The following is a 12,923-nucleotide window of genomic DNA, read 5'->3' as shown; positions in this document are numbered from 1 at the left end:
AAATTTTCCTTTTGATTTAAACTCTGATTTGCACTACATCCTGCATGTTCCATGTCCTAAAAAAAGAAAAAAAAAAAATACTTGTAACGTTCACAAATAAGGAATTTAGCATGCTCGGAGCTCAATATCAACATTTCCCAAAGATAGACCAAACTAACATGCAAACATCACATGCAATTAATTATCACATTAAAATTCTATCACATTGTAGCACACAATTGCGCATGCATATTCCCCCCCTCCCCCCCAAAATTAATAGAAACATTGTCCTCAATGTGAAAACATAAGAGAAACGAAAGAATAATAATGAGGGAAGTAGAGAAGTACCTAGGTAGAGAAGTAAGGGGAAAGAAAAACTGAAATTAAGGGAAAATGTACCTAAAAATAAACTAAAAATAAAACAAAATGAAATAAAGAAAAGAAAAACATCACAGTATGTCTAGAGGAGGTTCAGGAGGAATTTCATCTAGTGGGTACAGATTTATAAATTGAACTGGCGAGTCTCCAAATTTGAGTTGTCACAATGAATCTATTTTGTTACCTGCAAAGAAATCATCTTCAAATAAATCAATGCTCTCCAAAGTATCAAACAAAACATTTGCAAATTGACTTTCTTGTTTTAATAAGAAATAATCTTTTGAAATTGAAATAGCTTCCCAAGAGGGGAGGTGAATTGGGATTTAAAATTTGTTTTCCCTTTTTTCTTAGTTCTTTTGAGTTATAACAATAATCAAAACTTAAACACAATCACAAAATTTATCTAGAGTAATCACAATCAAAACAAAATTATTAACTACTCAATGCTTATAATAATATCCTATATCAATATGAAAATTTGCTTAACTTGCATAAGTCATGTATCACAATCACACTTCTTCCTAATATTTAGCTTTAAATAAACTTTCAGATTAATGAGTTAAGGATGATCAACCAACGTAATCCCTTTCGATTTCCGCAATCAATGCTGATCAATTCAAAACAAATTACCTTCCGGCCTATTTAACAACCAAATACTCAAAATTTATGAATTTTAAAACCACACAAATTGTATCTTTTACTTGAAAAATAAATAGTAAGGAAGAGAAAGAAGAACACAAGGTTTTGTGCGGTTCGGTTTCAACACAACTTACGTCCTCACTCTTGGCAAAACCACCAAGAGATTCACTATCACTGTTCCTTTACCAGGCGAAACAATAGCAATTACAACACTCCTTTAGTTAGGCTAGAGCCCGCCTTCTCCAAACAATATCCCCTTATTTGGTCCAACGATTCAGCACTTGAACTGTCAATCAACCTGTTAAAAAGATATAAAACAAGGCGGTCAAGAACTTGCTCCTCAAAGAGCTTGTTAGTACAAATTAAAAAACTATGTATTTCAGTAAATTCAGAATATAAATTTCAGAATGGAGCTCTAAAAATTTATGACCGTAAGTATCTTTCAATAAATGAAAGAATCAACAATTGATGCACAAACTCAGTGAGAAACTCAGCAAAACTTTAGAGATTTTCGTGAATGATGAAAGCAATAGATAGCTTTCAAAAATTCAGTAAGCTTTGAGAGAGTATAAGAGCTGAAATGATTTCTTGGTAAATTGATAAACCTTAAGGGTATTTATAGATGAAGAAAGACTTCTTACTTGTTCCCCAAGTTTACTTGGAGTAGGGTCCGAGTTGTAAATTAATTTGAGTTTCAAATAATTTAAATTTCAAAATTATGCCCATTGAGAATTTTGAAAAATGTCGCGAGCCAGACGACTGTGAAGTCCTGACAATCATCTGTCCATGTATAACGTTCATATTTTTTCCAAACAAAAGAGTGGCAGTCGACTATCCTCATGTTGGCAGTCGTCTGTCACTAGAATAATTTAGTTTTAAAACAACTCAGTAGGGTGGTAGTCGTCTGTCCTCAGCTTGGCATTCGTCTGTCACCAGAACAACTTAGTTTTAAAACAAACTCAAAATGGTGGCAGATGTCTAGCAAAACATGTACAGGCATCTCACTTGACACTGACAGTCGTATGTCAAAACCTTGATAGTCGTCTGTCAAGCTTCTAACTTCAGTTAAAATCCTCTAAATTTGCCAGTCGTCTGTCCATAGATAGACAATCGTTTGTCAGCTAGCTGTAAGTCAATTTTTGATTTATTTCTCTTTTGTTTAATTAAGCTTGGAATTTTGACTTAATTTAACTCTTGGAAAACATGTTCCAAGGTTCTAAAAACTTCATATTTCTAAGTGTCTTTGCTTAATGAGCTTCAAAATGAAAATTTATATTTGAACCAACTTGAAGTACTTACAAAGACTTTGTCCTAATCTGATTTGACACTTTCCTTGCTTCGAGTCCTTTCAATACTGCTCTTCAATCTCTCTGACTTCTATGAGCTTTCATTATGGATCTCTGGTATTCACATGTGATTTTTCTTATTCCTTTATCCTTGTAAGTTTTCATGTCAGGGTATGGAAAATTTGAGCAAATCATCTTTACCTGAAATAATATCACTTGAAAATTCATTAAATAACTTTACTTTATTATCCTCAAAACCAAAAGTTTGTAAGCCTAACTAGGCCAACATCTTTACTCAGTATGTTTTCTAGGAAATTCACTTTTTTAAGAACCAGTCTCTGAGGAAAATGTGTCAGAACAGTTACCTTTGGTTTTTCAGAAACACCAACATTAAAATTTTTACCTGATTCCTTGAAAGTTGAACTCTTACCATTCTAATTAGCTTCCCTATATGGTGTACCAGTCACCTTACCACTGTGGAGATTTGCTTTGACATTACAATCCTTGACATTTATTCCAATAGAGGATGACAGTTTCATGGCTTCAACTTGCACTTGAGTGTTTGGCTAGGCTTGAGATGGGGATTTACCTTTCTCTAATGCACTTAATGTTGTGTTTAGCCTAGTCAAAATTGTAATAATCCAAAAAAAATTAATTAATTAAAAAATAATTATTAATTAAATAATACAATATAATATAATAATATATTAATATAATATAATATAATATAATATACTATAATATAATATTATAATATTATTATATATATATATATATATATATATATATATCTGTGTGTGTGTGTGTGTGTGTGTGTTAAAAGATCAGGATGCTTGGAAGCATCCTGATCTTTTTTCACCCCCTCCCTCACCATTCTCTCTCTCTCTCTCTCTCTCTCTCTCTCTCTCTCTCTCTCTCTCAATTTCTCTTCCATTTCTCTGCAAAATTGAAGAACGGACATCATTCCCGGATCCCAATTATGCTCTTCAAAGATTTGATCGAGAAAATTTCGTCTTCTACACGCCATAAGCACACTCCAGAATTAGAGTAAGTGAAGTGTCATGATGTCCTGGAGCGCAGGTGCCCCGGGATTGGCAAAATAAAAATTATTTTATATTTTCAGAAAAAAACAAGAATATTGGAATTGCTACTAACTTTTTAGTATGATTAGAATACTTGATTACTACCCAATTAAGGGTAAAATCGGTCTGCATTACCAAAGTTGGGATCAAGAGTTCGATTACGCGGGGAAAGGTACGAGCACCCCCTACACGCTCGTTCTTATAAATGGTACCTAATTAATTATAAAATTATCCTAAAGTAAATTTAAAAAACCTTTTAGGTTACTCCTTTTATAAATTTACAAATACACATGCAAAATAAATAAATAAACAAATTATACAAAAATATATACGTAAAGCTTAAAAAACTAGCAATCATAAGGAAAAAATCGAAAATAATTTACAAAATACACTTCCAAATTTTGAAAATCTTATAGGATTTTTCTAAGTATTGAAATACTAGTTTGGGAGATTTCAATATATGTTAATAGGATAATAAGCTGAGATATTAAACTACCACACATAATATTAATCACGTGGACCGTAAAACGGACACGTGGATACCCGGTGCGTAATCCAAATAACACATGTCTGTCCCTATGTTATGGCGCAGTGGAAAGACATCAGCAAATAAGAAGGAGTATCGGGGGTTCAATTCCAGGTAGATACACTTACGGAGCCAGCGATACTTGTGGATGGTGAGAGTTTACTCTGTGAACCAGCAGGTACTGTGGATGTTAAGAGTTCGCTCTGTGAGTCAACGGAAACCGTGAATAGTGAGAGTTCTTTGTAAGCCAACGGAGATCGTGGATGATAATGAAGATATGTCCCAAGGGTCGGATTGGCCGAACGTCCAACTGATGCACGGAAGCCGTGTCCCCATTCCGGACTTTACCCTTATCAGCGAGACTTAGGGATGGAGGACGCTGATCCGTAGATTTGGTGCCGCACCAGGGGGTCTGAAGGGTTCGTTGGTAGCTGAAATTCCTATGTAATCAATAATAATAATAATAATACATGTCTACTAAAATATTACAAATATTAAAATAAGTAATAAAGTACCGTAATAAAATATATATATATATATATATAAATATTAAAAATACTGAAGATAAAATAATACCATATAAAAAAATACCTTAATAAGTAAAATTTAATATAAGCATAATAATAATATCGTAATATTTTATATACTATCATACTAAATACAATAGCAAATTACTAAATATATACCAAAATACTAAACTTGCCATGATGATAAATACCTTTTTATATGAACATGATAAAATACTAATACTAAATATCTTAAAGTGCTAATACGAGTATTCATACATTAAACATAACCACCAACAATAACGAATGCCCTAAGTAATTAAAATTGAACATACATCAACAATGAAAACCCTACATGAAAGACATGAACATGAATACTAACTATAAGAATAAATATTATAACATAATAGTATATGCATAAAAAAAACAATAAAAATTTAAACTTGAAGGAATATTATGAGAACAAAAATCCTGCAACAAGAAGAATAAACCAATTAATATTTACACCAAATATAAAAATTAAGCAACAATAAAACTTTTTTTAAAAAAAAAAACATGAATATTAATAAAAACCCTTCAACTAATAATTTTAATATATCACAAAAATAAACAAAGAAAAATTTAAACTTTACATAAGGCGAATGTGTGCATGTGAGAGTGGAAAGCGTTCACAATGGATGTGTTGTGCATGTGAGCCCAGGGAACTCACCAAGGGGTTGCAGGGACTGAGTATGGATCGTCGGAGGTCCAACAGCAGATGGAGATGACGACGGTGGTTGGAGGCTAAGCAGGGGGCGTCGTGGGGACACAAGATGAGCTCGACGATGGTGGAGAAGAGTTGTTGGGGCTGCCTTGAGCTTCCTCGTGGGCTGCTGGCATGAGAGCGAGAGAGATGGGGGGCGATGCAGGAGAAGGAAGAAAGGGGCTCGAGTCTGGCTGTGGAGTTGTTGTGGTGGCCGGAGGAGGGTGACTATACTTTGCTGGCATAACTGGATCTGCAGGGCGTGTTGGTGTCTCGTGGAGGTTTGCCGGAGATGGGTGTCGTGAACGCCTAGGATCACCACCGGAGAGACTGATTCGGAGTTGCAGAGGCTTGACGGACGTGATTTGGTCATGCGTGAACAGTGGGAAGCCAAAGGTGATGGTCGTGCAGCTGGGAAGTTGACGGGTAATATGGAGATGGCTGGACGGTGGCTGGAGTTTGCTGTGCGGCCTTGGGAGATGGAAGAGAGATGAGAGCGACTAGGGTTGTCGTCTGCCAGAGAGATGAGAGAGAATGGAGAGAGGAGGGAGAGCAAGGAGGAAGATAGGTTTTTTTTTCCTTTGGTGAGAAAGTTTTTTTTTTTTCTTTGGTGAGCCTCCGCCCCTCTTTGTGTGTGAGCCCCCCTCTCCTTTTATTAAAAAAAAATTCAAAATCCTAACATGTGCCGCCCCCTTTTTTATTTTTATTTTGCACCTTTTTTGTAATAATAATAATAATGTAATATTAAAAAACAATGATAATACTAATAATAGAAATAGTTAAAATAATAATAATAATAATAATAATAATAATAATAATAATAATCTTATTTTGCCCGGGCAAAAATATGGTGTTTACAGCTGTCCCTCTATATAGGCTTCATTGCTTCAAGGTAACAGTAGGAGCTCTTCTCCGTTACCTTTAGCAACAAGCTTATAAAGATAAATGACACTTATTTTAGTCAGACCACACAACTGCCTAGGGCTTTTCAATCAAGTACTGTTCACTTCTACCAATCATGGATAACAAGGCAATCTAAGAATGTTCAGCGCGATCCTCTGGAAAATGACTTCTTGAATGAACAAGGTAATCCAACTGATATTTTTGAAAGAGTCAATAGAAACTGAAGAGGATGACTTGCATCGGATTTGAGAACTCAAATGCCGAAATATATGATGATGACTTGCACCAGATGTGAGAACCCGAGTGCTGAAATATATGATAATGACTTGCACTAGGTGTGAGAACCCGAGTGCCGAGGTATATGATGATGACTTGCACCAGGTGTGAGAACCCGAGTGCCAAAGTACATGAGAATAACTTGCACTGGATTTGACAACCCAAGTTTCGAAGCACACAATAATGACTTGCACTAGGTTTGAGAACCTGAGCGCCGAAGTACATAAGAACAACTTGCGCTGGGTTTGAAAACCCAAGCGCCGAAGCACACGAGAATGACTTGCACTAGGTATGAGAACCCAAGCGCCGAAGCATATAAATAATAACTTGCATCAGGTTTGAGAACTTGAGCGCCGAAATACATGAGAATAACTTGCACTAGGTTTAAGAACCCGAGCGCCAAAGTACATGAGAATAACTTGCACTGAATTTGAGAACTATTGTGCCGAAGCACATAATAATGACTTGCACTAGGTTTGAGAACCTGAGCGCCGAAGTAGACGAGAATAACTTGCACTGAGTTTGAGAATCCAAGCACCGAAACACATGAGAATGACTTGCACCAGGTTTAAGAACCTGAATGCCGAAATACATGAGAATAACTTGCATTGGGTTTGAGAGCCCAAGTGCCGAAGCACACAATAATGACTTACACTAGGTTTGAGAACTTGAGCGCCGAAGTAGATGAGAATAACTTGCATTGGATTTTAGAACCCGAGCGCCGAAGCACATGAGAATGACTTGCACCAGGTTTAAGAACCTGAATGCTGAAGTACATGAAAATAACTTGCACTAGGTTTGAGAACTCGAGCGCCAAAGTTCAATAGAATGACTTACATCGGGTTTGAGGACCCGAATGCCGAAGTACATGGGAATAACTTGCACTGGGTTTGAGAACTCGAGCGCATAAGTACAAGAAAATGACTTACACCGGGTTTGAGGACCCAAGCGCCAAAGTACACAAGAATGACTTGCACTGGGTTTGAGAACCTGAGCGCCTAAGTATATGAGAATGACTTGCACTGGGTTTAAGAACCCAAGCGCTGAAGCACATGAATAATGACTTGCACCAAGTTTGAGGACGTGAGCGCCAAAGTACACGAGAATGACTTGCACTGGGTTTGATAATCCGAGCGCCGAAGAACATGAGAATGACTTGCACACAGTGTGAGAACCCAAGCTCTGAAGCACATGAATAATGACTTGCACCAGGTTTGAGGACCTGAGCGCCGAAATACACGAGAATAACTTGCACTGGGTTTGAGAACCCAAGTACCAAAGCACACAATAATGACTTGCACCAAGTTTAAGAACCTGAGTGTAATGACTCGAAAAAATAATGGTATTTAAATAATAAAGAGAAAGAGAGGAAAATGGGAATAGAAAAGAGGGCGCAGCAGACTTCGTTGACGACGTGCCAATATAGGCTCGTCGATGAGAAAATACCGAGAGGTTGTTTTGGACAACTCTGAATTTCGTCAACGAATGAGAGAGCTTATCGACGAATTTTCTTTTGACTTCGTCGACAAGGTGACGTGACTCATCAATGAGGCTCATAGTATAAATAGCCCAAAACCTTGAATTTTACGCAGAAAATCAAAATAATTCTCTCTCTCTCTCTCTCTCTCTCTCTCTCTCTCTCTCTCTCTCTTCGATTTCAGCTCCAACGTTCACCAAATCGACGATATGAGACCACCACGACGCTCCTGGAGAAGTTCTCTCCAAATCTACTGGAATAAATTGTTTGTGGGATCGAGTTGAAATTTGTCTCTGGATTAAGGTAAGGTCTTTTATTCAATATTTGGTCTTTCCACAATTATAGGAAATGATATACACAAAGAAACACTAAAGTTCAGTTATAAGAGTTGTCGATTTTAAGGTGTTAAAAAAGGAATCCTGCGGGTGCAGGACGAGGGTATTATAGGGGGTTTCTTCTCAGAAATCAGGTAAGAGAATAAACTAAAACAGTTATTTTCCATGAAAATCATTATTATTTATCAGCAAATTAATTTTCAAAAAGTATGTATAATATATATGAGAAGATTGGTAAAAATGCATATTTGGAAAAATACTGCTATTATGTTGAAATGTATATATATGTATGAAATGCCAGAAATTATGATTTTAAAATATAATGTATGGCATGAATATTATTTTACGTGGAAAGTATTATAATATGACAATTTTATGAATGAAATATGTTTTCAGAAATTATGCAATAATGTAGTACATTACAGTTTCAAAATACATGATAAATGATTTATTTATTTAGAATGATATTTATGAAATATTCGGCGCAAGGTCGTATGTATATGTTTGATTTTGGCTCAAGGTCACAAATATAAAAATAATCGGCAGAAGGTCGTATGTGTTATGTTATTATAGAAAATGTCATCAATCTATTTATATTAAATTGTATATTATCATGTATTATATATTATCAGAATATGAATGATAGTTCAGTTCAGTTACAAGAGCATGATACCGTAGCTATACAGATCGGATATTATGTTCAGACTTGTGCTAACCGCCCCACAAGGGGGTGAGAGACGGATAGTCGATGTGGCTTTCAGTGTAGAGTTGTAAACATCCACCTGATAGTCCGGACCAAGGTGTGGCGGGTCCATCGTACTTACAGACATTTTTGACTGGGCAGTGGTCAGCCAGCCATTGTCGAGCCCCGTCTTCAGATTGCACAACCCGTCATAGATGTAATACATGACATCGGCTAGCTACATCTTGGGTAAATTTCAATATTATCAGTTATATCGAACATTTCATGATCAGTATGAATTATTAGAAATTATGAAAGTTATGATTATTCAATATGTTATGATGAATATTTTCAGGTATATGAAATGTACTGTATATGTATAATTGTATCAAATATTCATGTTATCATATAGTTGTATTTAGTTTATTTTTCCTTACTGAGAAATGTCTCACCCCCGAACATTAAACAATTTTCAGGAAATTCAGAAAGACCGGCAGATCGACACCGCCATTGAGAGGATAAGTTTTGATCTAAAAATAGGAAACTTACGTTCTAGGTTCCTAGATTTTAATCTATTTTTGGATTTTTGGGGAGATTGTATATAAATACAGTGTTTTGGATTATAGTTGACTCAGGTATTATGTATTTTGTGGTTATGAGAATGATGATTTACATTTACAGCTGCCTAAGTTCCGCTGTGTATGATAGACATCCCCGTTACCTACGGGTTCGGGTTGACTATTTTATTTATTATGTTTTATTATATTATATATAAGCAGGTCATTACACTGAGCGTCGAAGTACATACGAATAACTTGCACTAGGTTTAAGAACTCAAGTGCCGAAGCACACGAGAATGACTTGCACTGGGTGTAAGAACCCAAGCACCGAAGCACAAGAATAATAACTTGCACCAAGTTTGAAGACTTGAGCGCCGAAGTACACGAGAATGACTTGCACTGGATTTAAGAACTCGAGCGCTGAAGCACACAACAATGACTTGACTTAGACTTGGGTCATTTGCCCCAATATTCAAACATTAGTGAAACAAGGGTTACTTGGACAATGATGAAAAGAGATGTACGGCAAAACAAGTATGACTGAATGATGCCATATGAAGCATGAATGTTGTTATCGGTGATGCTAGAATGCAAGGGTGCATGCATGCTGTTTGATATGATACCAGAAAATGGGGATATGTATGCATGTTACATGATACGAAATGTATGCATTTTTTATTTTATCTTTTTATTATTTTTTATTTTTTATTTTTTGTGTAATGCATGAAATACATGATGATGTATGAACTTCGTTTTTCCAATGCATCTATAATCAACAACTCAATCTCTGATTTTGGCTATATTGTCTCTAAATTGGTTCCCCTAAAACTCAAGCCAAAACCTGCCCCAACTGAATGGATCTATAACTTATCTTAACCCGATTTTCTTAATTCATCCAGCCACAGAGGTGATTAGCTTGACTCAAATGAAACTCAATCACTAAATCTCTCTAATTGAATGGATCTATAACTAATCTTGACCCTGTTTTCATATTCTAATATAATAAGAAGGCGCTTGAATGGGCCTCATTGAAACTCGACTCGGAATTTGCCCCAATTGACTATATCTGCCACTAATCTTGGCCATATTGTTAGATTTTTCTTCAATAAGCAGATCTCTAAAACCTGACATGATATTTGCCCCAGTTAGACTGCTCTTTCTCCATAGGGATCTTCTTTGGATTGTCTCCTTCATGTTTTAAAATCTCCTTGAAATTTAAATAAATAAGCATGCAATCAGATAACTCAATTTCAATAGGGATATGGATGGAATGCACAAACTTGCTTTTCTTTACTTGATTTTCTGTGCTTGTTAAATAGGAGACAAATTTTACCAGTACTTTGACACTAATGTAACTTTACTAGCTTAAAGAATCATATCAATTGGCAAACCTTTTTTTTTTATTAATTTTTTTAGTCTCATAACCATAACTCATCCACTGTATCACCACCTAGAGATTCTTTCTTACTTATTTCGAGCTTATTTTAAACTCCCTATCTTGAATTATAATTAGTGTCTCATTAAGTAATCTGATCAATATTCCAATCTTAAGGTAAACTTTAAAACATGGGATGAAAGGTAGGCTAAGGATTCAAGTTTCAACAAGAACAATGAAACTACGACTCAAAAATCCCTTTCCATAATAAAAATTTATGCTCTAGTTTGTAGTGCATTTTTCACATTGTCAAATTCCCTTTTCATATTCTGTGTAATTTTAGGTACCCCCTTCCCCGGGTCCTCTCTTAGGTTTTGAACTTGAGCTTGAACCCCAAATTCGTTGCCCTAAACCCGAATCCCAATTCGGGTTCAAACTTTCTAATCTAACTCAAATCCGAATCCAAGCTTGAAATCAAATCCCCCATGTCCAGGCTACCAAACCCAAACCCATTTAACCCGTACCCGAGCTTCCTTTCAAACCCAAAAGCCCAACTGGATTTTAAAATCCCCTTGGGCCTCATTCCAATGTTTTTCTAAATCAGCCCATTGGTTTTTAAATACCCCTGGCTCGGTACCCTTTTTTTGAAACTAAGCCCAAACATTTTAAAATGGAGGCCCATGATCCATTTTTTTCAAGAAGACCCCAGGCTCATTTGTTTCAAACTAAAATTGGGCCTCACCTATTTCAAAATACCCCCAACCCTTTTAAAAAACAACCCAGACACCCAATTTAATTTCAAAGCTAGCCCATTCCAGTTCAAACAAAGCTAGCCCACTTTTGAAAACACCAAGAGGCCCAACCTTTTTTTCAGCCCATTTATAAAAAAAACTAAACCAAGCCCACCCAACTCAACCCCTCACATGCCTACTGACACGTGACTCACTCGGATCTACCTGAGTTCCTCTAACTCACCGGGTTGACTCGTGCTCGCTCACCAAATTTGAGACAAGATTAGCTCATCTCCTTCCCTCTACCCAAAACCCTAATCAGAGAAATGCATGCACCAAGAAACATCATCATCACCAACCTTGAATCACAAGCAAGTGAGCAGATTTTCGTTTTTTACCTCACAAAAATTCAGACACCACCTGACATTTGAAGCATCACCACAGTATGAACATCAAAACAGAAGTGAAAAATTGACACTTATCTGCTTGATCGTGTTCGGGAGTTGAGTGGTTCCTCGCCATTGAGGCCTCCTACCTTTCGAGCTCAAGGAGAGCTCGGATCTATTCCATTTTCCTAGAGGTGTCTTGTTGTGAACAACGACAGCAGGAGAAGACTCGAGATTTAGGGGTTTGGCGAAAAGGGTATCAGAGAATCTGAGCTTAGGGATATCAAATTGTGGGGGAAGAGGAAAATTGCAAAGGCGAGTTGCGAAGGTGAATTCGGAGGAGTGCGAAGACAGAGAGGAGTGAAGGCGAGTTTCGGAGGGGAATTTGGGGCTTCAAGTTTGAACTTGCAGGAACGACGAGAAGCGGTGAACGAAGCACAGATGCTCAGTGTCGGTGTGACTTCGGGTAGAGAGTTGTAGAGAAGAGGTGGGCATCTTAGGGTTTTGGCGGCTGTGGAGCGAAGAAGAAAGGGAGAGATGAGAGATCCGAGTTGAGTACGGAAAATAGAAGCTCGCGGAGGCGTTAGGGTTTTATGAAAGAGGGAGATGAGAAGAGAAGAAGAGAGAAGGGACGAAGGGACACTGCAAGAAAGGAGTAGGCCTGGCAAAACGGGTCATAACCCGTCGGGTCACCCGGACCCCCCCCCCCCCAAATTTAAAACGGGTTCGGATTTAAAGAAGTAGACCCGTTTAATAATTGGGCGGGTCATGAGTTGACCCGTTTATAAACGGGTTAACCGGGTTCGAGCGGGTCACCCCGTTAATTTGGATCCTTTATATTATATGCATTCGTCATCACTCACTCTATCCAACCCTAACAAAAAAACCCTAATTTCTTCTAGCCTTCAGGCTTCGCTCGCTCTCCTCTGGCGACCTTCGGTGCTTCACTCTCCTCTGGCTTTCAGCCTCTCACTCTCTCAGCCTCTCATCTCGGTCCTCTCCTCTCGGTTCTAGCAACCCAGTCGCACGCCATCGCCGTCGCCCACACCGCACACCATCG

General features: G+C 37.2%; 1 long non-coding RNA gene across 2 annotated transcripts; it reads right to left on the bottom strand.

Moving 5' to 3' along the window:
• Positions 1–287: 287 nt before the first annotated feature.
• On the bottom strand, positions 288–12,503 carry LOC131163068 (uncharacterized). 2 transcript variants are annotated; one of them, XR_009138907.1, is made up of 3 exons: positions 5,106–12,503; positions 1,131–1,294; positions 288–541 (listed from the first exon to the last, which is right to left on the bottom strand). It is a non-coding gene; the product is annotated as an uncharacterized LOC131163068 (long non-coding RNA). The 2 variants fall into 2 exon arrangements; XR_009138911.1 differs by having other exon boundaries at positions 8,803–12,501.
• Between the last annotated feature and the right edge of the window lie 420 nt (positions 12,504–12,923).

Source organism: Malania oleifera, chromosome 1, assembly GCF_029873635.1.
Source record: "Malania oleifera isolate guangnan ecotype guangnan chromosome 1, ASM2987363v1, whole genome shotgun sequence".
NCBI classification, from domain to species: Eukaryota; Viridiplantae; Streptophyta; class Magnoliopsida; order Santalales; family Ximeniaceae; genus Malania; species Malania oleifera.
This window is presented reverse-complemented; position numbering and strand designations above follow the sequence as displayed.